Raw genomic sequence first — 27,744 nt, 5'->3', positions numbered from 1 at the left:
AAAAGGTACTTGTGTGGGCATGATGCATTACTAAACACTACAGTAGTCATCATTTTGCAAAATGTAAGCATATTAAATCAACACCTTGTATACCTTAAACTTACACAACCTAGGGGGAGGGTATAGCTTACTGGTAGAGCTTGGGCTCAGCATGCATAAGGTCCTGGGTTCAATCCCCAGCACCTCCATTAAATAAATAAATAAATAAATAAATAAATAAACAAACCTAATTACCGCCCCCCGCAAAACAAAACAAAACAAAAAAACCCCTTACACAATCTTAAGTTAATTATATCTCAATAAAGCTGGGAAAATTTAAATAAAAATGTAATAGCAGATGAGTGAAATGTATCTGTTATCAAAGTCTTCGGCCGAACCGGAAGAAGACTATAAATCGCGGCATGTAACCACATTTGCAGGCGTCATGGGAACAGTTAGTGTAGGTTTATAGGAAACTTAAAGGAGAGGCAGCTCCCCGGTCTAACGAGTCTACCCAGGACCCCTGAATCATCAAAGGTTTCCTGAAGAAGGCCGCACACAGCTGCTTCTGAATGATGAGCAGGTTATCACAAAGTCTGCGAAGTAGCAAGGGCATTCTGTGAGAAGGAATCCGCATCAGCAAGTTGGAGGTAAGTTGTACACTGATCTGTTTGCAGAAACTAATGAGCCTTAACAAGGAAGTGAAGATGATATAATAATTTACTCAAATTACTGTTGGAGTCTTCATGAATTATTACCCACCCTTTGAAAAAGAACAATGAGAGAGACAGGAGGTCATTTGCTGACATGGCATTTCTTGTCTCAGAACTCATCAGCTGCCTGGTGTTCCTTTTGGGAGCAAATCTAAACCCGGTTTGCTCAATGACAAGACATTTAATCATGACCCCATTGTATCTACCCTAATAAAAACACTTGGAATTTTTATCTGTTTACAAAACAATCTCATTTTCTAACTGGTGTGATTTATACTACGCTAAGACATGTTTTCACACACCATCTTACATTTTCTCTCTTTTTCTGTCTTGAAGTCCCTGGTCTAGGTCTATTCACCTCTCCTTACTCAATTTCTGCTCTTTAGGGCATAATTCAACTCTCTACTCTATAAAGCCTCCCCATTCTTCACTGATATTCCCACTTTTCAAATTTCCTCTCCATGAAACTTTTGCTGCACATAATTAGCACTTCAGTAGACACTGATCTTTTTATGTAAATAGAGCACATTTTTTAGAGCAGTTTTAGGTTCACAGCAAAACTGAGTGGCGAGTACAGATATGTCCCATTTCCCACCTCCCCCACATACGCATAGCCTCCCATGCTATCAACAGGCCCTAGCAAGAGTGGTACATTTATTACAATTGGTGAACCTACATTGACACATCACTGTCACTTGAGGTCCACAGTTTACATTAGGGGTTGTTCTTGGTGATGTACATTCTGTGGGTTTGGACAGATGTATAACGACATGCATCCACCGTGACAGGATCACACAGAGCAGTTCCACTGCCCTAACAATCCTCTGTGCTCCACTTATTCAGCTCAACCTCCCCTGTAACCACTGGCAACCACTAGTCTTTACTGACTCTGGCCTTTTTTTCCCCTCCTTCTCTATCATTTTATTTGTGTAATACATACTTCTCCAACTTGATGACAATTTGTATCTCACCCTTGTTGATCTCTACTGAAATGACAAATATGTGCGTTGCCTATTTGTATATCAAGTGTCAGCTGCCAGGGTTCCACAAATCTTCAGGCTTCACAAGGCCATCTTAAAATTTACATGAAAGGGCAGGGGCACCCAAACCACCACTGATGGTGCTCTTTGGGTGTCCATGCGTACCCTTAAAGCATTTAGCTCCAGTTTCCAGCTTCAGCTGAATTCCTAACCCTGCCTTTATCTCCAGTACATACTATCTGGCTTTCTATAAAATGTCACCTTCAAACTAGATACCACACTGATCTACTAACTCTCTGGCAAAATGTAATAAAAATTCTGGATAAATGGGGAAGGTGCTACATTTATAAACTATCAGCCAAAAATTAGACATTAAGGATATGAATTTTTCAAGTCATGGGGACTATAGATTATCCCATCACATGGAGCTCCATATTCCCAGTCTAGCTAAATCCCGCCTTTGCTCTCTTCACCCACAGGCCTTTTGAGATTGCATCTGACAGCACATTTCACTTCATTCTTCAGAGCAGATCAGTTCTTGATGGCATCACGCCTTCCTCATCTTGCGGGCAGACTGGCAACACACAGGCCAAACAGGGGCCACGACCCACGTTTATTTCTGTCAGCAGAGCCCTCTGCTCCTTGCTAGCTCACCAAAGCCTCCCAGCATACAAATTACTGCTTTTCTGCACCTTTGGGTGAGTCACCGTCTTAGACGGGGCTCTCCAGTTTACACTGTGTGAGCACAAGGGAGGTGGTGTAGGGATTTATGATCCTCCAGTCAAAAGAATAATGGAGGGAATGCTCTCCCAATTCTACGTATTAATTAAATTAAAGGTGAGCTTGGTCCCTAAAGAAAGGTGAGACTCTGCAACTAATGATGAGGATGGTTCTTTCTGTGTGGGCTGAATTCTCCTCTCCTGAATTCTTCATCTTCCTGGAGCTGAGACTCCCACTGTTTCCAATAGGAACTTTTTTGTCATCCAAGGGTAGGAATGTGGTCCTGGGAATTTAATTATTCCTACAATAAAATTCCTGTTTTATTGAATATAAATAGGTATGCCTAGTTATGTTAGCGACTTTATAGTACTTAAATACCAATAATTATTCAAACAGATTTATTGAAGTTTAATGGCAATGTAATAATAATGTCGGTATGTTTTATATGCAATAGTTGTTACACCTCATTAAACACGTTGGTAAATGATCCATTGCTGTTTAATTAACATGCAATGACTGTGTTATTAAATCTTAAACTGTAAATTAAATCCTGATTTGAGACACTTAATTTTAAAGTGTGATTGAAAACTTCTTTGGGCGTGAGCCTCCAGAGTCCTTTTATTTTCCACGGTTCCTTCCTGCGCTGCTCATAGCCCACACTTATACCTTTGGAACTGGCAAGTGGGCTGCACTTAATTTGTGTGGCTGAATTTTTTTCTTAATGGAGAAAGGCATGCCTTTCTGGTAGGTGAGCAAATGGTGAATAGAGAATAAACTTTCTTTCAGAGCCAATTTCTTACATATGGAAGATTACTTTTTAAAAAATATTATCTAGGAAAAGACACAGACTAAAGTCTGACAAGTATTCACTCATAATTTCATAGAGGGATATTTTGCAAGCTTGGCAGACTTTACTCAGAACTAAACACCCACCTATTTGCTGACAGATCCCTGGTGCATACAGGACTCCTCCATCTTTGCTGAACCAGCTGGCTTTAAATAGCAACTGCATGTTAAGTGGGCAAGGGTATTTCTCTATTTATAATAGTGAGAATCAAGTCCTGTCAAGGTTTTTTATGTATTTCAAAAACCTATAGACAAGATTTTCTGGAGCATATGTTGGAGTTTGTGTAATAGTGGTCCAAAGAATAGTTATAAAATATTCTCCAGATGCTGTAAAACTTTTACATCTTTTTTGTGTGTTCTTCTGTCTTTTTGAAGACCAAAGAGATTCCTGGGTGTTAGAATTTATATTCTGGGCATCTGTTCTCTAATGCTAACCTATGACAGCTTTCAATAATATTTTAGTGTTATCTAATGCAAAACATCCTAAGATTGGGGAAATGCATTTTCAAGTAATTTCCAAACTCTTGGCTAAATAGTGTTATTTTCCCATAATTCGTTGGATAATATTAATAGTGCTAAAAGGTGTGTAAATTTTCACTCTGAATTTTTAAAACACTTTTTAAAGAACTTCTTCAAAGCTTATTTGACATACCTGTATATAAAATTACAGTTCTCTCTTCCATATGTGTAGATTGAAAAAAATAAAACAATCAGATACTACAGAAGAATAATTGCAGTATTTTGTAGAGCAGCATAATAAAAATATGTTCTCATGCAATCTTGCAAACTTAAGAGTAAAAGTGCTTCGTAAATTCTCCTTTCAGGCAAGTACTTGTGCGTATGTGTTCAAAATCCTTAATCCTGCTGTGTGTCTGGAAAACTTTTTGTACACCCCCGACCACCGTCATCACTCCACATCCCATCATATCTTTCAGGTGAACATCTCCTCTTTCAAAATCAGCTCAACTTGCTTACTTTTTGTAGCCTTTCCTATCCACCTGCTAGCAATTAGCTTCTTCCCTTTGGGGACAGTGCTGTGAAGACACTAGAGCAGCATGGAATACAGGAGGATTTCCATGATGGCCTCTCTGTAATTGACTGTAGGAAACTTGCAGGCATAACCCATGCCCGATTCGTCTTGAATTATCAGCCCAAGTAGAGTGAGGGACACAGAGTAAGAGCTCAATATTTCTTTACTGAATAAATATTTACCTCCAGGATATTATGTATAAACATACGCAGAGACTACCATTACTGCCTCCTTACCTCTTCATTGGATTCATCCTATTGCTCTGACTATACAAATGTGCATCATCTCTAAGCTTCCTTCCGTCTTCTCTTTTATCAAAACCTTCTTACAGGTAAAGGCTGCCATCTGTCATTTTACACTGACATCATTCTATCCGAGTGTCTGCTATGAGAGGTGTTTTAACATCTCATCAGGCATAAGGGGGCAAGACTTTCTCCAGGCAGGCTCTGAAATCATTTCACTTGTGCCAAGGAAGGTCTTAGCATTGTTGGAACCTAATACATTTTATGAATTGTAGATAGGCTGGAATTATGTATAAGACAACACATTATTGCATCAGAACAACATAAATAAAAGTGGTTAATTAAACTACGAACCCCCAAATAGTATAATATTCAGATATGTATTTCTAAGAAAACACCCCTTCCTGTATACATTTCTCCAAGGTGAAGATATTATTATTATAGAACTGTGTTAATTTGAATTTTTATTCTCATTTCAGCTTAAAATAAAGTCTGACATGGAATTAAATAGAATATTTTTTCATGTAAATGTATAATTAAATTGCATTTATATATTTATTTATTTATTTTCTATCTCTACTAATTGAAAATAAATTCTAGGAGATTTGGGTTTCTTTTTTTTTTTTTTTTTTTTTTTTACCACTGAAGCCTGTCTGCCTAAAATAATGGCTGCTCAGTAAATACATGTGGAAACCATGCAGGTACATTTCTTCTTTTTATAAATTCTACTTCAATACAAGACATGTGTGTCAATCCGCATTTATATATTATGTTTACATTATTCTTTTAGTTCTGTAACAGCTCTGTATGGCATGTAATTCAGATTTAATTAATGTAATTTTGTGCATAAGGAAGCAAGTAAGTATTAAGAGATTTGTCCAAATTAACAGGGCCAGCTAGCAATAAAGCTAATGTGGTCTTATTCTCAATTCAGGGTTATCGCTGTCTTACCAAGATAAAGAATTGCAAATTGACTTAAATATTTGAAAATATTTTTTGTTCATTTCCTACATCCAAATATGTAGCTTGGTAAAGAGAACTGAAATTAGAGAGACATCTTAAGAAAATTCTTGTTTTTGCTCTCCTTTCTGATCTCTCTCTCCCTGTCTCTCCATTTGCTGACCCTCTTCTGACTAAAAGTGGTGAAAATTATTTAAAAAAAAATAATAACAGCAGGAAAAATTAAAGCCTCTGGAAATGATCCTGAGAGAAAACAACATATGAATCTATTCTTGAAAATCTATAAAAATTCAGTAAAAAAAGCAAGAGCCAAATGGGATAACACATTTAAAATAATGAAGGAAAAAATCTACCAAGAATCCTGTATCTAGCAAAATTATCTTATAAAAAGGAAGGCAAAGCTAAGATATATAAGATAAAGCCTAGATCAACCTCTAAAAATTTTTCAAAAAATATGCTGAAAAAATAATTTAAATCAATCATAGACCTAAATGCAAAAGTGCAAAACTATAAAACTCCTAAAAGATAACATAGAGGAGTTTCTCAGTGGCCTTGAGTGTGGTGATGACTTTTTAGATACAACACCAAAGGCATGATCCCTAAAAGAAATAATCAGTAAGCTGTACTTCACTAGAATTAAAGACTGCTGCTCTGTGAAAGTTGATCTCAAGAAGAATGAGAAGACAAGTGACAAAGTGGGAGGAAATATTTGCAAAAGATATACCTCAAAAAAAGGAGATATCTCATCAAAAAAGACATATACCTCATTATCCAAAACATACAAAGAACACTTAAAGCTCAACAGTGAGAAAACGAACAACCTGATTAAAAAATGAGCCAGAGTCCTGAGCAGACCACTTACCAAAGAAGATGACACAGAAGCATATAAAAACATGTTCAAAATTATATCTCACGAGGGAACTTCAAATTAAAGCAATGTAATATCACTACACACGTAACAGAATGTCTGAAATCCAAAGCAATGACAATCAATACCAAATGCTGGTGAGGATGTGGAGCAACAGGAACTCTCAAATGTTGCCGGTGAGAATGCCCCACGCTACAGTCACTTTGAAAGACAGTCTGGCAGTTCTTAAAAACTAAACATGCTCTCACCATATGATTCACCAATCATGCTCCTTGATATTTGCACAAATGAGCAGAAAACACGTCCACACAAAAACCTGTACCTGGAAGTTTATAGCACCTTTATTCATAATTGCCAAAACCTGGAAGCAACTAAGATATCCTTCAGTAAGTGAGTGGAGAAATAAACTATGGTACATGCAGTCAATGGAATATTATTCAATGCCAAAATGAAGTAAGCTATCAAACCATGAAAAGACAGGGAAGAACTTTAAATGAATATTTCTACATTAAAGGAGCCATTCTGAGAAGGCTGATTACTGTATGACACTGTGGAAGAGGCAAAACTACGGAGACAGTAAAAAGATCAGAGGTAGCCAGGGCTGAGAAGAGAGGGAGGGGTGAATTGGCAGAGAACAGATTAACTTTAAGGCACTGAAAGTATTCTGAATACTACAATAACGAATACATGTTATACATACATTTGTCCAAACTCACAGATGTGTAACACCAAGAGAGGACCCTAAGTTAAACTGTGAACTTTGGATGATTATGATGTGTCAGTGTGGGTTCATAAATTGTAACAAATGTACCACACTGTCGGGGGGATGTTCATAATGGGGGAGGTTATGGCTGTGTTGGAGCAGGGGTTATATAGGATATCTTTATACATTGTGCTCAGTTTTGCTCTGAAACTAAAACTGCTTTAAAAAAGAGTCTAATAAAATCATTAAAGAAATTAAAATACTAAAAAGAGAGAAAAAGCATTATACAATTAAATAGAAAATTCCTTCCACAAAACCCTTATAAAATATATTAAGTGCCAAATGTATGCGTGGCATTCTGCTTTTTTGTGTTAGGTTATCAAAGTTGAAGCACACGGGAGTTTAGTCATCAAGATGCTCAATTTTCTTTTGCAAGACGAAACATACACACATACAATAATTTTTCAAGGCCACGTAATAGTGACTGCCACAAGGAATACTTAGATGGAATTCAGTGGGGCCTTGAAAAGAAGGAGTATTTCTTTAGGGGAAAGTTCTTTGAAGGATGTAGCATTATCACTGGTCTTCAAAAGAAGGAAAGATTCAGGAATATACATAAATGGTGAAGGTCTTTCTTGGTGGAAGGAACTGCAGAAGTAAAGACATGTGGATTTGATAATGGAGGTTTGAGAGCACATGCCAACTGAAATTAAGGATTCAATACAGACAGCAAACTTGAACATGCAAAACTGAGAGGGGAAGACGGGGGTGGATATGCCCCTGCGCTGGTGGGGAAACTGATGAACAGGCTAATCCCAGATGGGAAGAGGGAAACTTCTTTCTCAGAGACAAGAAGAAGATGGAGATTCATTTGGAGTAAATAGAGGCCAAAGAAATATAAATCAGATACATTTAAATAGTTTATTTCATTAAAATATAAAGCAAAATTCTTGGCAAAGAATCAGGGTGAGCTGGATATAGTTTAAGTCTTGAGAGCAGGAGAAAAGTTTCAAAGAATGTAGAGGAAATAATGTGACAACTATTCAATTAGAGATTATTTGAAGATGCAGGGTTATCACGCTGAGTTGACCAGATTGTGGCTGCCAAATGGTGCCCAGGTGCGGGGGCAAAGTGGAGGTGAGGGGTGCTGGCCCAGGCTGCATCCCCTCCAGCGAGCACCGATTCACACAACAGTGCCAAATGGGTGAGTAGTGGCCCTGGAAAAAAATCCAAAACTAAATTGATGTTTGGTTTTTACTAAAGACCTATACTCTTAAGCAAACCTAAACTAGTTGACTTAAGAGAAATAAGTGCCTTTGTGTTAAAAAGTATCCCCAGATTTAAAGAGGGAATCACTTAAGCTCCATTAGCCCTGGATCAAGAGCACAATAAGGCATTCCAGAAACCTGATGTCTAAATTCTGTAGTGGAAGAAGTTGTCACTTTTAAAAAGCAGGATTTCCTTCCATCTTAGTTATGTTGGCAACAGTCCCAAAGCTATTGAGGAGTCTAAATAATTTGCCAATATATTTACAGTGTGAATTTAATTGGATAAAATTTCACTTTAGCCAAATGGCTTTTTTGAATCAGTTTGCTTTGGACTTCCTATCTTGAATATATATAGCTCGAGTTTTCTTGAAATAATACTTAATGACTTGTCTGGTAGGCAAATTCTAAATAGAAGAGCATTCTTCCAGATGCTCAAGTATTTTAGGTTAATTGACCCTTTCATGGAGAAATTCACGTTGCTGAAAAAGTTAAAGGCAGTATTGTATTTAAACTGGTGTAATTTCAATATTAAAGGCAACTCTCCTAGTCATCTAGTTTATAATACCTTTGAGTCAGAGAGGAGTACAATGGATCTTACCCTAGTTCATTAGGGATATAGAGAGATTATGTAAATGTGAGGAGAAGAAAAAAATATCTTTCCTTTTTTTTCTGTCCCTCTTTGTTACTATTAAATATTAAACTATACACAATGTCTTATTTCACTCCTGAATTTTAGAATTCCCAGACTAATAAAATTTAAATAGTTTAAAATGATTATAGCCTCAAACTCATTTAGGTAGGCTGTATAAATAATGCCTTTCTACCTCTGCCTGCCCTCTCTGGATGAGTGCTACAGGGGATAAATCAAATAATACAGATGATGCAGAAGAGCACGAAGCACCAAATGAGCCCCTCAAATTGATTTTTTTCAGTTGGTGCCAATCAACTGAAATGAATGCAGTCTTTAATTTGTAATAGTTTATCTCTTGTATATTGAGACAATGTGTTTTATTCAATTGTTAGTTCTTTCCTGTGACTGCTATTCAGCATAAATGTATTCATCCTTCTATTTGCTGAGAAGCAAACAGCCTTGGCCTGTGCTCATAACCTATGTACTACCAATTACATTTTCTGGACTATTACATGTACAGAAACTGGGGACTCTTGTCTGTTTAAATAAGTCCCCCAAATAAACATATAATATAAATCACAAGTATTCTTATTTTTAGAAATAAATGTTTCTTTCCTAAAGGTGGTTTTATGGACTTTGGCTTCCCTAATTCTCACAACAGTTCTGGAAACATAATTCCTTTCTATGCAGCTACACTGGCTCCAGAATATCTTTTACAGTAACTCAGTAAAGATGCATTTTCCTTTATTTTTCTAATTTTTATACTCATGTCTAAGTCATTCCATAACTACAGGCACAAATAAACTTTCTACCCTTAACTACTGAAGTAACTGATTATCTTTCCATAAAGCTAATGACACTTCAACCCTGTGGCTTTTTTTTTAAACCAAAGATGACAATAACCTCTGCTATATCACAAAGTGTTTCCTTAAAAAAAAAAATCAATGACATTACAAAGAAGTATTAAATGCTGCAGTACTGTCCCATTCTCCCTTCCATTGTCCCAGATCAGTCTCCTGGCTGCAAATCTGCACAGCTTGATATCTGCTAAAAAAATGATTTCAACCCAGCATCTTGTCAGATGTAGCCCATGTTTTGTGTTCTCTGAGCTTCTAAAAAGAATAAACAAACCCGGAGCGCAGGAAGGTACTTAGATGGCTTCTAGGGGAACTGTCATTTCCACTACAGCTTTGTGCTTTACTGCAGACCAAGGCTGATACTAAAAGTCGCTGGAAGAAAAGAGAAAAAATAGCATCACTAGCATGTGGATGAATGCCACATAAAGGAAGGTAAGGGACCACAAAGCAAACAAGATTATGGGTGTGGCTACAAAATGCGGGCAGAATATTTGGATATTTTAGTGAATATTCAGAGCTAAGGAGATGGAGGTAGGACAACCTACAGAAAATTTCCTTAGTGAGAATGATCCTTAATGACATTTAGCACTCTGGTGGTTATGAAATTTCCAAATATTTATCTAAATATCCTCTCTGGTCTCTAGAGATCATGCAGACACAGGCAAGAGATGTGTCAGTGTATATGTATGTTTGTAAATCAGTATCATTCATTATATGAGGAGGAAAAAATATGTTCAAAGTGTCAAATAACATATACGAATCTTTTCACCAAAATATTTGAACACATATATACAAATATATGCATAAGTAAGCTCACGGCAACATTGCTAGTGTTAGAAAAAGAAGAAAAGTAATTAAGAGAGAGAGAGGAATTACACACAAATGGGAAACTGTGCTGCCATTAAAAGAACTGAATTTGATTCTGACTTAGAAAAACACCCACTGCATATTGTTAAATAAAATAGCAAGCTATTATACGGAAGGAAATGAAGACTCTGATCCCAATTTGCCTAAAAGACCAGAACAAAATTGTTGTTGAACATGTAAGGCTCATATTTCTATGCACAGAAAAAAATTCTCCAAGAATGAGAAACAGAGAACAGTGAAGGGCAAAGAAGGCCGAGAAGGACTTACGCTTTTTACTATACACACTTATACATTGTTTGAATTTGTTAAAGCAAACATGTTTTTCTTGTTTAACTGAAATAAAAAAGATTAAAAGAAAAGAGTGCACTGTTCTCAGAGTAAGTGCATTTTCGTATCGTTCAGAGGGGGAGGAAAAGTGTCAGACTTCCAAATAGTTCCTTCCATTTATATTTCAGTACCTCCGGCCATTTTTTAAAAGGTAATAAATATATGGAGTTGCTGGCTACAGAATGACTTATTTATCCTTTTCCCTTCGCTTTGAAGTCCAGAAATATTTGTGCTCCCCTCTCCACATGCCTCCTTTCTGCACCCCCCTGTTTTCCACGTGGTCTCTTATGAAAACATCTTGGAACTGGCATAATAAAACCCCAACTGTTGTCTCTTCACTTTCAACTCCATGATTAAAAGGGGAATAAAACTGCAGTACGGGGGGGGGGGGGGGAGGGAGGGGGGAAGGGGATCCAAGGTGTGTGTCTGTGGAGCAGCCAGTTCACATGTGGCACAGAGAGTTCTACAGAGAGTTCTAGCAGAGCGTGGCTCTGAAGCCGACCGAAGAAGCAAATGTTGAATAAAGGGAAATAAGGGAAAGATAATGATTTATTAAATCTCTACTGAAGAAGCAGAAACATGTTAGGAGAGGAAAAAAAAAGGTTTTGAGTATAACTGTAGAAAATTTGTTTATGGACACCTTCAGAAACTAATAAATATTTGACCCCTTTTCTCCCCCAGACTTCCCAGATCACAAACAGTGCAGTCATCAGCATTGGTGCACGAGGAGCAGGACACTGATGGATGCTAGTTGTCATGTAGATGAACTGAGAAGGGACCTCTAGGCAAAATTTGTTCTCCATTAAAACTGTGTGGTGTGAAAGGGAATCGGTGGTAGGGTGATCAAACTTTAAAACACACACTGGTGTGACTTATGTGTCATAGCAGCTATTGGCTTGATAATAAATATACATGGACTTCCAACAGCACCCACATGGTGCTTCCAAACGTGTTTTGCAACTTTTTCAACGTGTTTGGCAGGTTCTGGCAAAAGATAATTTAACTACCCATGTGTTTGGCATACCTTTACATATCGCAGTTATGTGATTACAGGAAACAAATGAATACTTCCCTTACTATTTTCAGACTGATTATATTCAGCCATTGGATGTAGAACAACATTAAAATGCACATAGTGATAGCATATATTTAGCTACACTGCGGTTCAAATTTTATCTCAGGTGCATTAATGCCTGTTATGGAAAGTGCTTGTTCACTTTTTTCTAGCTTCACTGCCAGCACTTTAATATGAGTATTATTATTATTATTATTATTATTATTATTATTATTATTACTATTATTACTATTATTACTATTATTACTATTATTATCTTTACTACTACTACTACTTCTTAAAATATTGAAATAACCCTCTGATTCATCTCTCCATGTCCAGTTCCTCCTGGATCCAACAAATCTACCAACGCCAGATCCAATGTCTGCCCCCGCCAGATCAATCTTCCTTATGCCTAGACTTGATAGAGTTCTAAAGCCCTCCATGCCTTGGTCGTGCCTGATGAATTAAGGATAAACCCTTCAGCCTGGCGCTGGAAGCTTTTCATCACAAGTATTCTGCTTATCTTTCCTGTCTTAACGCTGTTTCTCAGCATACCTTCCACTTGAAATCCAGACAGCCTTTCCCCACCCTCGCCTTTTGAAGTTCAACCAACTGTTGAATTGTGTTCAAATGGCAAACAGCCCAAGATTCCACAGTGGAGTGAAATATGGAATTGAGTTGAAAGCTTCCATTTTCAGATGTCTGAAATGGGAATAAATACGTTTCAGAGCAGTTGGGGAAGAGCATCAGAAATATAGTAGCTGATAGATAACTGATGACTGTCTAGTTTTTCCACCAATGACCTTTAAATGACAGGTTTTACCTTTATATTTTAATTTTTCATTTTCTTACTATTATGTTCTTTCCAGGTCTCCCACTTACTGCTCAACATAGATCAAATGTTTGTATGGATAAAGAAATAGGAGCAGCTTCTGTTTGTATAGTGTGTCTGTTTTAGTTAAATATCCATGGAGCCTGAATCTCAACAGATCATCCATATTTCAATCTCATTTTCCTTCTGACCCTTACCAATCCTACTTGAAATCTCTGCCTTCAGTTTCCTCAGCATGAGAGTATCAGACTTAGCTTGAAGGGCTCTTAGATAACTCAGTGGAGGTAATATACATAAAATGCCTGGGACAGTGTAGGTGGTCAATGGATATTTTTTGAAAATAATTAACTGGCAGGTAAAGATGGTATCTGCGTTATTCATTGTATCATCACTCTGGATTTCATGCAATTTGCAATCGATGCTGATCTATAGCAGACAAAATGAGTGCAATTTAATGGAAAAGTAATTAAATTTGCACCTGAAGCGCTCTCATTTTTAGAAACCCTCTGGCATTGTTGAAAATGTTTCTCCAGGCAAAACTCTTCATTCCTGTTTCTTAATTTCCTTATCTATTAATCAAGGGGATTATATTAAATTGTTTCTAAGATCTCATATAGTGCTAACATTCTACAATCATATTTTTTAAAAAATACATACCCTGCCTAACTTCAAAAAGGAGAAGGATCAACCCCAAGTTCTTTGGTTACTTTTTTTGTATCAGTCAAAATATACCAAGTTGTACTATGGAAATAAACCAGCCAAAATGATCATGGTCTGTAACAACAAAAGTTTATTTCCCTCACAAAACCTGCTCTATAAGAGAGAGTCTGCAGCAGTAGTCCTTGTGGTGGTTGGGGGGGATAAAGGTGGGGGGAGGAGAAGGTAGGGGGCGCTCTTCAGTGTAAATGTCTGCGCTGGAGGAGTCAGAGGGAGTATCGCCAGCTAGTGTAGAGAAGCAAGAGACTGTGACCAAGCTGACCATGGCTCTCAGAGGACCTCCCAGAAATGGCACATTACTCCTTCTCACATTTCATCATCAGTAAAGCAAGTTTTGAGGCCAACCCTGTTCTCAGTGGGGATCCTCCCTGGCAATTACAGAATACAATTTACCGCATACTTTGATGGCTGTCAGTCTTCTGTCTCTATTTTCCATCTTATTTGCCAGCTTTACTGTTGCTTTTCCTATTGGCCACTAAGTACTTCCATTTCAATATTATTCTTGAACCCCAACCAGTCATTATGTCAGAATCAGAATTTATCATCAACCTTGCAAAGCCAGCCTGTTTCCCACTTCCACATATTTGGTCATTTCAGAATAATTTTAAACTCCATCACCTTCCATGCAATCACTCTATAAACTCTACTGATTATGTCATTGAAATTCTTCCCATACTTGCACCCTGACTTTTATTTTCCCCCATTTCTTTAGTTCAGGTCTCCCATCCAGTCTGCTACAGTACAGTATACACACATAATATAGATACAATATAGTAGCTAGTCTGCTAGTAGTATGCAATGCAGTCAGTTGGAATGAGTTTTGACTGCTCCCTTCTTTTGCTCAGAAGCATTTAGTGCTTCTATCACCTAAAAAAATTTGATCTAAACTCCTTAATCTAGCATTTAACACTTTTCATGGGATACTAGCCCCAACCTATGTTCTATTATTTCAATATATTCATACTCTGTACTATCTCAATTAGAGAACTCCTCTGAATACAAAACACAATTTGTATTTTTCATATTCTTGTATTTCACCCTTTAGTTCATAAATAATTTATAAAATTTTTATATATTTTATAGAGAGTTCTGTACATAGTAGTTTCTCTACACATGTTCAAGAAGGAGAAGGAAATGAAAAGGATTCCCTTTTTATATGAGCATTACCAATTGTCAGGCACTTTGCAAAATATTTTCAAATCATTACTTCATTTATGTTTTACTTCAGTTTTATGGGGTGTTAATTATCATCATTTTATGCATGAAGAAAAACATGGCTTAGCAAGATTAAGCCGATGGACCGGAATCCAAACATATGTCTATAGATTCAAAGCCAGTCTACACCTTTCTGTTTAATATTTGGAACTGTTTGGAATGCACATTAGTTTAGTGGGTGTTCAACTTCGTGGATCCAGAACTCTTTCTTGGATCTGGGGATTCTCTAGGTACAGAGCATACTAATTCTATCAGGTTGGGTGGATTTCCCTTGAATAAAAATAGTTTTGGAACAAATAGGTTATTGGTTCTCAAACTCCTTGCCTACCCTGGGTCCAGGTAAGCCTGCAAATACACTGTTTCCCAATTTATGTCATGATGTTTGGCATCAAATACGATGACAATCTTTCAAAATTATGGCATTTTGAAATCTGCTATTTCTGTTCTACATTTGTAAGAATCCCCAGAAACTAAAGATTATCCAAACTGAATAATACATACATATATAAAATAATCAAGTGAAAATTCCTCATATTGCCTAATAATAGAATGGACACAAAATATAATAATAATGGAATGTGGAAACAATATGGAAATAATATATAATAATGGAAACAATATATAGAAATAGATTATACTGAGATACATTGCTACACATCAATTAAAAAAAAACTAAGGGGTTTACCCTCTTTCTTTAAGCTATTTATTATATTTATTAGTTGCATTTCAAAATATACAAAGAATAGTTAAAATTCACCAGTGGTCCACCATTTTTTATCCCTCAGCTGCTACAGATAAATTTCCACTTAAAAAAGCCAGAGTCATATAAGGTATCAAGGACATTTTTTTTTTCCTGTTTGGATTATTCTGGGAAGGAAGATTAGGGTGAGAGAAACATAAAGCCAAATCTGTTCAAATTGATCCAGAAATATACAAAATACCAAACACAAAAGGTCAAGAAAATTCTTTTCCTAGAATATATATGGCTGGTTAATTCATAAATTAGTTCTCTCTTAAAGCTTTGCTGATTTTATTAGGCTATATCCACTGAGGAAGTTTAAACATTTCTACTTGCTTCGTGTATTTAAGAAATCAGGGCCCATTCAGCTGCATTTAAAAAAAAATCTTATCAAGGTCCTTTTATCGTTGGTAATCAATAATCCCAAAGATTTAGACCTCTATCCAAAGAAAATGAAAAAAACATAATTACAATCTTCTATTTGAGAATCCTTTACCTATGACTGAGAGACTATTTAGGCATAAGTCACTTCTTAAATTGTGTTGGGGAGGAAAAAATTTTCTTCTACCCTTCTAGGTTTTCTGGTTGATCTAAAGATTAAATTGACATGAGACAGATTAACAGGAGAAAATCAAACAAAAGTTTACTATTATGTACACATGGGAGAGACGCAGGAAAGCTGAGTAACTCACCAAAATGGCTGAAACCCTCTCCTTAAATATCATTTCCAGCTGAAGACAAAGGAGTGGGTAGTGGTTTGGGACCTCGAAGGGGAAGAAGGCAATTGACTTGGAGATGGAAAAGCAAATGTTTGGTAAACACACGTTTGCTGGGCCACGCAGAGACAAGACGCAGAGAGGAATCTTAGACTTCGCTCGGGCCCCCCTACCTAGTTCATGCTCTCACTATCTGTGGTGATGACTCCCTTCCTGGAACACATTTCTTACGTACATCCTTCAGGCAGTTAGCGGGAAGGTCAAGGTTTCTTCTTAAGTCTTTTGAGCCTGGATTGGTTTCAGCTCAAATCAGTCCCCATGCCCAAGAGACATTTTGGGATGGCAAATTTGGTTCCCCTACAATTGTAATGACTAAGCTTTAGAATCTCCTTCTAAGTCAAGAAAACAACTTACGACTTATTGGGGAAAATTAACACTTAGTACGTACCTGAAATTTACAAAAGGTCAATCCTCATTACTGTAATTTGCAATAATACTTAAACAGAATAAAAGACACACATTGCAACTGGGATTCTCTGTTAATAAAATAGCCTGTGCACAGCAGCTCCTAACTGGCACAGACTTCTTTATGTGTTCAATGTCTAAAAGGCCTACAGCAGAAAGAACAGGTGGCAACAGGAATTATTTTAACAGCAGTAGAAAGAAACCAAGGAAAAATCAGACCCATCTAAAGAGTGAACTATTAGTATAAAATTAGGCCTTCCTTAGTTTTATGGCTATAATATCTCTTCTTAAAGTTTCACTACCCCTCAGGAATAATTAGAATGCTTTTAACTTACTTTTAAAGCCCGCACATACTATGGCACCTCATGGCTTCTTTACTCCCTATTTTAGTGCATCAGCTCACCAGCAGGCTACAGAAAGGATATTTCCCTCCACCTTGGATATGAAGGAAATATCTTGGTAGGGAACAAAGGGAGCTGCTCTTTTTTGAGTTTTGTCTACATGAAGTTTTATTTTCTAAGTTAACAAAAATGGAAATAAAAATACATCTGATTGTTTCCAACAAAACGATCAGTGACGTAGTTTCCTAGAGTGAATTCAAACTATACGTAAACAGTAATATTTCATTTATTGAGCAGTTCTCCAAGTATTCTATTCTCTTAAGAATATAATGAGTATATTTATTACTGGAAATCAGAGACAGAAAAAAAAATAAGAGAATTCCACCATGCAGAGAATTGTGATTTGGGTATAAAATTCCTCTGGCTCTGTGTAAGCATCAAAACCAAATTATAAAGATGACATTGAAAGATATCATTTTTACTTTCTCTTATTAGTTACCTGTGAGACATTCTACATCAGCCCCAAAATGCCTTGATGGATCAACTTGTCAATAGACGTAATAAAGCCATTTTAACACCAGTCACCTTGGCAAGAGGACTCTCGGATCAGAAAATTTACTGAGCCTTTTCGTGGGTGGCGGCGGGTGCGGATAGGGCGCTCAGAAGGCTTCGGGCACGCTGCGAGAGTACAAGGTGGTGGGGCGCTGCCCGCCCACCCCCAAATGCCGCTCACCGCCTCTCTATCGCATGCGCATCTTTGCACCTAATCACGTTGTTGCCAAGTCCCGATTCTGGTACTTCGTGTCTCAGCTGAAAAAAATGAAGTCGTCCGGGGAGATGGTCTACTGTGGACAGGTGTTCGAGAAATCTCCCCTGCGGGTGAAGAACTTGGGCATCTGGCTGCGCTCTGACTCCCGCAGCGGCACCCACAACATGAACCGGCAGTACCGGGACCTGACACAGCAGGCAGCGTCACTCAGTGCTACCGAGACCTGGGCGCCTGGCACCGCGCCCGGGCCCACCCCACCCGGATCATGAAGCTGGAGGAGATCGCGGCCAGCAAGTGCCGCCGACCAGCGGTCAAGCAGTTCCACGACTCCAAGATCCAGTTCCCGCTGCCCCACCGGGTCCTGCGGCGCCAGCACAAGCCACACTTCACCACCAAGAGGCCCAACACCTTCTTTTAGATGCAGGGCCTTCCTGTTCCCCTTCTGCCCAAATAAACTCTTTGGGGAAACCAAAAAAAAAAAAAAAAAGGAAAAGAAAATTTACTGAGAATTGTAATTGTAAAGTAGTTTCCAATGTGTGCTGCTCAGAACTTTCACCAACATTAAAATAACTTACTTTCTTAATAAAGAGAGAGTGAGGATTTAAGAGAGGGATACAGGCAAAGACAGAGAAGAAGACACAAAATGAACCCACAGAGAGGCCAAGAAATGTGTGTGTGTAAAATAGACGTGGGCCCCACACCTGTATAAATACGTGAGATTCTATGAAGTCAAAATTCTCTTCAACCTTGACCCAAAGCAAAAGAAAATTACTTTAGCAACTATCACCCAAGTGCACAAGGAATCCTCTTATAAATAGATCCTTTGTGAATTGTATTAATCACCATGTATGAAACCTTTCAGTCTGAAAGGTAAATTTCAAGGCGTTGAAGCAGCTTCAGTATGAACGGTGTTGCTTTTGGAGGAAGGCTGTCAGTTCTTTCATGGGTGCTGTCAAGTAGGAGTTGTCAATATGAATAAGAGACAACAGGGACACTTATAAGAGGGAGTGTGAGGGTAAATGTTTGACGAGGGAACTTGGGGTTAAATTGCTGGGAACTCTTTCTTTTTTTTTTTAATTAGAAATTCCATCGAGCAGTTTCTAGCCCCCAGGGATTCTGAGGCCAAATCTAGAGGAATGTGTTTACAGAGCGACTGAAATCTGTAGGGTCAGGACCACAGAAACATCAATAAGTAAAAAACAGGTTGACTTCAAATGAGTGTCATTAATCGTGTTTTAAAAGTTAACATCATTGGAGAATTTCTCACCTTCAAAGTTTTCCTCTGCCTTCCTACTTTGCTGGTAAAGAGTGGTTAACACATAGCTGAAAAAGCCAACTGTGTTAGAACCCTGGATGGCCGCACTTCTTAATGGGGAAGAAGGTGTTTGGCCGGCGTGTGTGGAATGTGCCAGTTGGACCAGCTCACGCTACCCAGATGAAGCCAGTGGAGCCATCTCAGTTCATAACTTTCACACCACTCTCTGTTTTTCTTTGGGTTCCCTTAATTCAAAGCCTGTGATCCTTGGAAATGGTTTTGTTTTCCCATGGTCTTAGTTGGGCTTCCTAGAGAGCAGGGCTTGGCAACAGCTCTCTTTCCCAGCCTCACTTGAACTCTCAACAACAGACCCCTTGTAATGAGTCCGGCTCAGGGGTAGGATTAGGATATTCGTCCAAGAGGCCTGGCCTATCTCAGCCTCACACCCTCGGATTCTGAAAAGAGGCAAATGTGTTCAGGAGTTTTAGAGAGAAGGTAAAACCTTTTTATTCTCCTGTTGACCCTCAGGCCCAGAGCCCGGAGACAGAAAGGTAACTTTTCAACACTCGCATCTTTATGGTCGCACTTGAAGATTCTAGGTTCATCTTTCCATCAGTTCAAACTGGTCAAGATAACAACTGTTGTTCATTTGAGTTGCGCTAACAAAATGTCACAGATTGGGTGCTTATGAAAAACAGAAACTTCTCTCCCACAGTTCTGGGGGCTCAGAGTCCAATACCAGGGTGCAAGCATGGTTGGGTGGGCGCCCTCTTCTAGGTCATAGACTTCTAGCTGTGTCCTCACACGGCAGAAAGGGGAGGAGTGACTCTGGAGTCCCTTTTACAAAGGCACCAATTCCATCTGTGAGGGTAACACCCTCATGAGTTAAGAATGTCCCAAAGGCCCCACCTCCTAATAACACCACCTTTAGGGGTTAGGATTCAACATCAGTTTTTCAGGAACACATTCAGACCATGTCAGCAGCACTCCACGTTCAGCGCTGTAAACAATCACCAGTCAGATGGCCAACCTGAAAACTGTCGAGCGAATTTCACATCAAACAATAATTTCTACACAAAAGGGTATAGGTTATGGCATGAATTATTAGCTTCTACAGTGATAACAGATTTCCCTGAGCAGACTGGGAACATACCATGGCAAGCCACACAAGAGAAGACCAAATACATCATCAACCCGTAATCTCTCCAGAGAGGTTCATGACGTCATGATTACCCACACGCAGAGTGCACTGCACAACTTCATGCTATTGGTCACCCCAGAAATCCATGAGCTTGACCTGAGAACACTCAAATGATGTCAGTACCAATAAGTACATTTCCATCAGAGCAGAGGTGAAAACTGATTTGTTTGGCTGTTTTTTTACTGGGAACACTCTATTTTTCCTCACTTTGGTTTTCATCACTGAAATGACAAGTGTTAATGATGATTCTATGGTGCATAATTGCAATTCTGTATAACCAGGAAAATATCAAATTCGTCTCAGTGCAATTTTAGAGAAAAATATTTTATTTGTTCTCAAAATGTTTGCTTTGAAATCTGAAAAATAATGTTTGAAATTCTAGCTAGGCCCATGAGTATGATATGAGAATATTTAAATTAAAGAGTTTGGGATTTGCAAATATTAACCACTATATATAAAAACAGCTTAAAAAACAAATTTCTTCTGTATAGCACAGGGAACTATATTCAATATCTTGTAATAACTTTTAATGAAAAATAATATGAAAACAAATATATGTGTGGGACACATGACTGGGGCATTATGCTCTACACCAGAAACTAACACATTGTAACTGACTATACTTCAATAAAAAACAAACAAAAATTCAAAACAAACAAACAAAAAGAAAGACAATGCGTAGAACAGAAGATAGTCAAGAATTAGTTCTACTCAACTACTTGATAATAAATACATAATCCAAATCAGCTATGTGTGTACATATATTCTCTTTTAATCAGAGTATCTAGTGTATGAGTTTACCAATGCCATACAAATGAATACATACTGGCTGATTCTTTGGGAAAATGACCCATAGTATCAATGAAATTAGCAATAATCTCCATGTATATGATCATGTGTAGATGAAATATATATTAAATTTCTGCTCAGGAAGTTATTCTAGTATCGCAATATTTAATTTTATACTTTTATTTCAAAACTATAAAATAGGGAAGAATTCCACGCATTTCTCTAAATATTTTACTTAGAAACTAATGTCAGTAAGTCACAGCATGACCATAGCTAGTACCTATATGCCTCTTCTTTTTACATTTCATGAAATTTGATTTGTGTGCTTCTTATATAATATACATATGTTAAGTAGTTGAATTAAATACATAGAATGAATAAGATTTCAACGATTCACTTGGTTGAAATTGTTTGCACAAGTGTTCGTGGGGAAGGTTGTATGTGTGTAGACAAGTACATTGTTTTGCTATACAGTATCAGAAGAGACTCTCAACGATTACTGTTATTCCTAATAGGCATTTTCATTTTAATAGATCTTATGACAAGCAGTTGCGGCCAGATGCCTGATTTGGGATACTGACCTAAAAAATGAATGCTGATTTATTTTTAAATTGAAGTATAGTCAGTTTACAATGTTGTGTCAGTTTCTAGTGTACACAGGGTGAAGCATGAATGCTGATTTTTAAGAGCAAAACTTAATAGCTAAAAACACACGAACCTTTTTTTTATAAACTTTTTTTAACTTTCTTTTTCACTTTACTATTGTTTGTAGTTCACTGCCTCAAAAGTATTGGCATTGGCATAAAATGTTAAATCACATATAAGACAAATATTAAATGTGTACGTAATTAGGTAATGTGGATGAATTGTGTGTCATTAAATTAGGACTAAAGAGTTGTTAAAACTGAATGTTAACCTTTGTTTTAAATTTCCTGTCAGCCAAGTTAAAAATAGAAAACACATGGGGTAAAATGACAATGATAACATTTAAAATATATTAAAGATATAGCTACATATATGCTTTAAATGGCAAAATCCTCCCCATAAGCATTATTTAATTCCCAGATTAAAATTAAAAACATGTTTTTCTGATCATCAAGTCTATTTCTGTTCTAAATTCAAGAAGGAAATTGTTTTGTATCATTTTATGTATTATTGAGTGAACTATTAAAAACCACAAAAATTTATAGAAGATACAGAAACCGCTCTTTATCAGATTAGCTTTCAATTATTATGGCATAAATTTAAACCTAAATGAAAACTTTAATGCCTAAACTTGTATAAATTTTGTTCAAGCTAACTGATAAACTTTGAATACAAAAGGCACAACAACAAAGTAGAAAAGATTTTTAGCTTCACAGTAAAAAGACATGTTTCAATTCTAGTTCTGCAGTTTACTGCCCATTTGATTTTTCACTATCTTTTATACTGTGTAAATTTGTTTGTAAGAAATGGTATAATAATCAATGGACATTTCAAGAATATATGATAATGTATGTAAACTACATGACAAAGAATGCATTCAATTTATGTGATGATACTTCTCCCTAATTAAGGAGTCAATATTTTGATATAGTAATAAGAGCACCTTGAACTTGTAATTTATAATTTAAGGACTTTTATGTGCATTATTTAATTTGTGAATTGTAGAAGTATTCTAAGACATGATTATTTCCATTTTTATCCATCTTTATTGAGATATAATTCATATACAATAATGTTTACTCATTTAAAGTGTAAAATTTGGATGAAATTTTTTGAATAATACCAATATCATCAAGATACAGAAAATTTCCATCACCCTAAAAACTTCCCTTGAGTCCCTCTGTAGTCAGCCTTCTCCTAGGGCTCCTCGTCCCATGCAACCACTGAAATACTTCAGTAAGTGTACTTTTGCAGTTTCTAATTATGTATGGTGTTAGGTAAAAGTAGAGAGCTTCTTTGTCTTTTTAAAAATTCTTATTGATTTTCAATTGTTCTAGCATCATTTGTTGAAAGGACTATGTCTTCTCATTTAATTACTTGGGGATTTAATTGAAAATCAATTATCTCTATGTAAGTAGGTCTACTGTATTCTGCTCACATGAGCTAGATGTCTATCTGTATGCTAACACTACACAATCTGACTTACTATAGTTTCACAGCAAACCTTGAAATCAGGTAGTATGTTTTTTTATATTTTCCCTTTTTAAAATTGTTTTGGCTTTTTAGACCTATGTCATTAGACAGTTATTTTAGAATCAACATGTGAATTTCTTGAAAATGCAAGTCTGTTACAATTTTGACTTAGATTACACTGCATCTATATATCAATTTGAGGAGAATTGCAGTGTTAATAACACGGGATGTATCGATTCATAAACACTGTACATCTCTCCATTTGTTAAGGTCTTCTTTAGTTTCCCTTTGTAATCCACTAAATTTTCAATATCTTGTATACCATTTATTAAAGTATTTCTTATATATATTTTGCTATTTTAAGTGAAATTGCAGTTTTATTTAATGTTCTACTTGCTTCTTGTTCACACACACACAACTGGTTTTTGTACCTTGCACTTTTACTCTATAATCTTATTAAATTAATGTATTAATTCTAGTAGGGTTTTTTTTTAAGTTCTTTAGGATTTTATATAAACAATATACACTAATCATGTTTGCTAGATTCTGAATTTGATGCTTTGACATCCAGAACCTCACTGACCTGGGAGGGACTGCCTCTGCCAGTGTTAGCAGATTCTAGAGAGAGCCAATGACTTGCCTCTGAGCAAGCTTTTCAAGTGCAGACTAAACAATCCTGAGCCCACTACCCAACAGCCTCCTTTATTAGACAGACTCCAGGCCACTATTCCTCTGCCCTTATCACCCCAGGGCCTGATAGCAAACAACTAGGAGATACCACAGTTTCCCTGAGCCCTCTGAAATTATTCAAACTAGCCAATTCTAATCCTGCTTGGCCTACTTAGCCTGCCTGGCCTACTCCCTCCCAGAAAAACACAATAAAGGCTTCCCACTCAGTTCCCTTCTCTCTGTGCCCTTACCCAGTCTGTGTTCTCTGGTGTTGTCCCAGAGGTCTCTTACATTATCCTCTTTTTTTAAATTATTATTTTCCTCTCTTCTGTTCAGTTTGGGTGATTTCCACTACTCTGTATTCCAGTTGACGGATTTTCTCCTCTGTAACGTCTAGCCTACTGTTGAGTCCTTCTGGTGTTTTTATTATTTCAGGTATTATATTTTTCAGCTCTGTTTGGTCCTTGTTTATGTCTTCTCTTTGTTAAATTTCCCACTGTGTTCATCCATTCTTCTCTTGAGTTTGTTGAGCATCTTTATGATCATTACCTTGAACTATTTATCAAGTAGACTATTTATCTCCACTTCACTTAATTTTCTTCTGGGGTTTTGTCTTTTTCCTTCATTTGGAACATAATCCTCTGTCTCCTCATTTTGTTTAATTCTTTGTTTTTATTTCTATGTATTAGGTAGGCTGGTTATGTTTTGTGATCTGGGGAAAGTGGCCTTATGTAGGAGACATCCTATGGGGCCCAGGAGTATATTTCATTCTGGTCACCAGAGCTATATGTTATAGGGGTGCCCCCAATGTGGGTTACATGGGCCCTCCTCTTGTGGCCAGGCTGACTACTATGGGTACACTGGTAGGTGGGGCTGATCTTCACCCAGCTGGATGCAGAACCTTGACTCATGTGGTGGCTGCTGGTCTTCTGGTGCATAGAGCTGGGTCCTGGTACCATTGACTGTGTGGCCAGGGGGATCCCAGGGCTGGTGTCAGGTAAGGCCCTGGTGCTAATAAGCTAGGGAGAGGACTCCAGAATGCTGCCTGCCAGCACCAGAGTCTTCATGGTAGAATGAGCTCCCCCAAATGGCTACTGCCAGTGTCTATGTCACTGGGAGAGTCCCAGTTGCTTCCTGCCTCTTTGGGAGGCTGTCCAAATCAGCAAGTGGGTCTGACCCAGGCTCTTCCACATTACTCCCCCATGCTGGGACATGCAGTGTGTGAGATTTTGTGTGCGCCCTCTAAGAGCAGAGTCTCTGTTTCTTACAGCCTCTCCCATATGTAAGCTCTTCTGGCCTTCAAAGCCAGATGTTCCCAGAGTTTATCTTCCTAGTTACAGGATCCCCAGGCTGGGGAGCCTGATATGGGCCATGAACCCCTTGCTCTTTGAGGAATATCTCTGCAATTTTCCTTCTGTTTGTGAGCTGCTTTCCCGGGGGTGTTAGTCTTGACTATACCACATCTCCACCCCTCCTAGTCAATTCACTGTGATTCCTTCTTTATATCTTTAGTTGTGGAAAATCTTTTCCACTTGTCTTCAGGTCATTCTCATAGAAAATTGCTCTGTAAATAGGTTCAATTTTTATGTGCCTGTGGGAAGTTGTGAGCACAGGGCCTTCCTACTCTGCCACCCTGGCCCACCTGTAAAGTGGTTTTCTTATAGAAAGCATGTTTTCAGATCTTGTTTTTTGTTCTCTACTGCATACTGACAATTCCTACATTTTAATTGCAGCTTTTGCCTGTGAATGTTTAATGTAAATGTTTGGGAGCAGCCCTACTCTTTTACTACTTTTTTTCTGTCTCCCCATTTTTGTTACTCTTTTTCTGCCTTTTTAAAATTATTTGACATTTTCTTTAGAATATCATTTTAATCTCCCTGTTAACATTTAGCTCTGCTTCTCTTATGCATTTTACTGTTTGCACCAGGGATTACATGTACCATTTCATGTAAAGTATGCAAAACTTGCAACCATGTAGGTTTATGTTCCTCATTATTTATGACGCAGTGGTTATGTATACATATTTATTAATATACATATTTCTGATGAGAAGCCAGTTATTAATCAAATCATCAATCCCATTTATGCACTTTATGTAATGTGCCACTTCTCTTGCTGACTTCAAGATTTGGCCTTTTTGGGCGGGGTTGGGGAGAGGAACTTTCAACAGTTTTGCTGTGATGTGATGAGGCACAACTTTTTTGGTGTTTTTCTGCCTTTTTTAAATGTATGTGGAAATTTCTGTCTTTGATCAAATTTAGGAAATCCTCAACTATTAATTCTTCATTTTTCTTTTGGTTCATTCTATTTCTCCTTTCCTTCTAGGACTCCAAAGACATGCATGTTAAACTATTTGATATAACTAAAAGGTCTTTGAAGCTCCATTAGTTCTTTTTTTACAATCTTTATTTTTCTTTTCTTCACATTAGATAATTTTTAAAAATTTTATCTTCAAGTTCACTGAAATCTTTTATCTACCATTTCCATTCAGTTGTTAAATCCACTCAGTAAAATTTTAATTTCATGTATGTCTTTTATGGTTGTAGAATTTCCACTTATTTCTTTTATATTATATTGCCACTATACTCTGCTGAGACTGCCTGTATTTTTCATTAATGTGAGTATACCTGCTTTACTTCTTCGAGGTGAACTGTAATAGCCACTTTAAAACTCTTGTTTACTAGTTCCAACATCTAGGTCATTTCAGAGTCAGTTTTCTCTTGAAAAGCGTTCCATTTTCCTGATTTCTCTTACATATTCGGTAATTTCTAACTGCACTCTGTGAAGAATCTGTTATTTTCTCTGACGAGTATTGCTTCTCCTGCTTTAACAGGCCATTATTAGATAGACTTCAAGTCTAAACTCTGTTTCCTGGGTGGAAGCCCATCTCAGACCCAGTCTTTTGTCTTTAGTTCAGATGCTCTGAGTGTGCACCAGGTATGTGAGGTTCAGGGGTCCATGATAGAGTGTATGATCACCTTCCAGGAATACCCTGCTCTCTCAGTAGCCATAGCTTCCCTGGCTTCACTTTTCTCATCTTCTAGGTCAAAATACCTCAGTTAGTCTACCACCACCAGCGCACATTCTGCTCCTACCATGCTAAGTATCCTTGGCCCCAGTCCGAAATCACAGGAATTCTGTTTATATGACTCTCCTTCTCCCAGTGCAGGTGCTCCCCACCAGCGTCTGTCTGCTGCTGATCACTGGCCAGTGTACTGTTTTTGGTATTATGTCCAGATTTTATAATTGTTTTCTTTACACAGGAGGGGGTGGGTGGATAGTAATTATGTAATTACCAAAACATTATTCCCATTATGTATGTGAGGACACTGGTGTTAACTCAATTAAGTAAATTTGTACAGTTAATAAGAAATAGGAATGGGGTTGACTACAGGTCTTTATATCATAGTAACATACTCTTACAGTATTGTTCATTTTCACCTGAGAATATGCTTTTTTAAATTAAATGTACATTTATCAATATCCTAAAAATGAACAGTTATACTAAGAATCTATAATAAATTCTATAGCTACCGATTATAGCAACAAACTATTTAGTTTAGAAACAAGTGTTAGCACAGTAAGAACTTAACATTTCCAGATCATCAGTATGTTTATTGCAACAAACATACAAATGTCAAGAGAAAATAGAATCTGACTGCAGTGCTCAGCAACAATTATTACATTCATATAACAGCTACTGTAATAACAGCAAAGCATATGAATATTTACTAATCAATACAAACTAATTGCAAAAAAACCCTTGCTATATATAAATGGACTTTGTAATTACCAGGACTGATACATATTTCTAGAAATAGCTGAATCAGCACAATACACTAATTTGTTTGTTTGTTTAAAAATTTTAGT

The 27,744-nt window shown here is 37.2% G+C and overlaps 1 long non-coding RNA gene and 1 pseudogene across 2 annotated transcripts in view; one reads left to right on the top strand and one right to left on the bottom strand.

The window, feature by feature from the left end:
* Positions 1-7,948: 7,948 nt before the first annotated feature.
* Positions 7,949-27,744, bottom strand: part of LOC140696987 (uncharacterized) — a 244,916-nt gene continuing 225,120 nt past the window's right edge. For both annotated transcript variants that reach the window (XR_012073782.1, XR_012073781.1), the window contains 2 exons: positions 10,072-10,169; positions 7,949-8,258 (listed from right to left, as the gene is read on the bottom strand). This is a non-coding gene — a long non-coding RNA (uncharacterized lncRNA). The remainder of the gene's footprint in view (positions 8,259-10,071; positions 10,170-27,744) is intronic.
* On the top strand, positions 10,323-18,316 carry LOC102527662 (large ribosomal subunit protein eL20 pseudogene; annotated as a pseudogene).

The sequence above is a fragment of the Vicugna pacos genome, chromosome 6, assembly GCF_048564905.1.
Source record: "Vicugna pacos chromosome 6, VicPac4, whole genome shotgun sequence".
Lineage (NCBI taxonomy): Eukaryota > Metazoa > Chordata > Mammalia > Artiodactyla > Camelidae > Vicugna > Vicugna pacos.
Note: the sequence above shows the minus strand (reverse complement) of the source record. Positions and strands in the feature narration are given on the sequence as shown.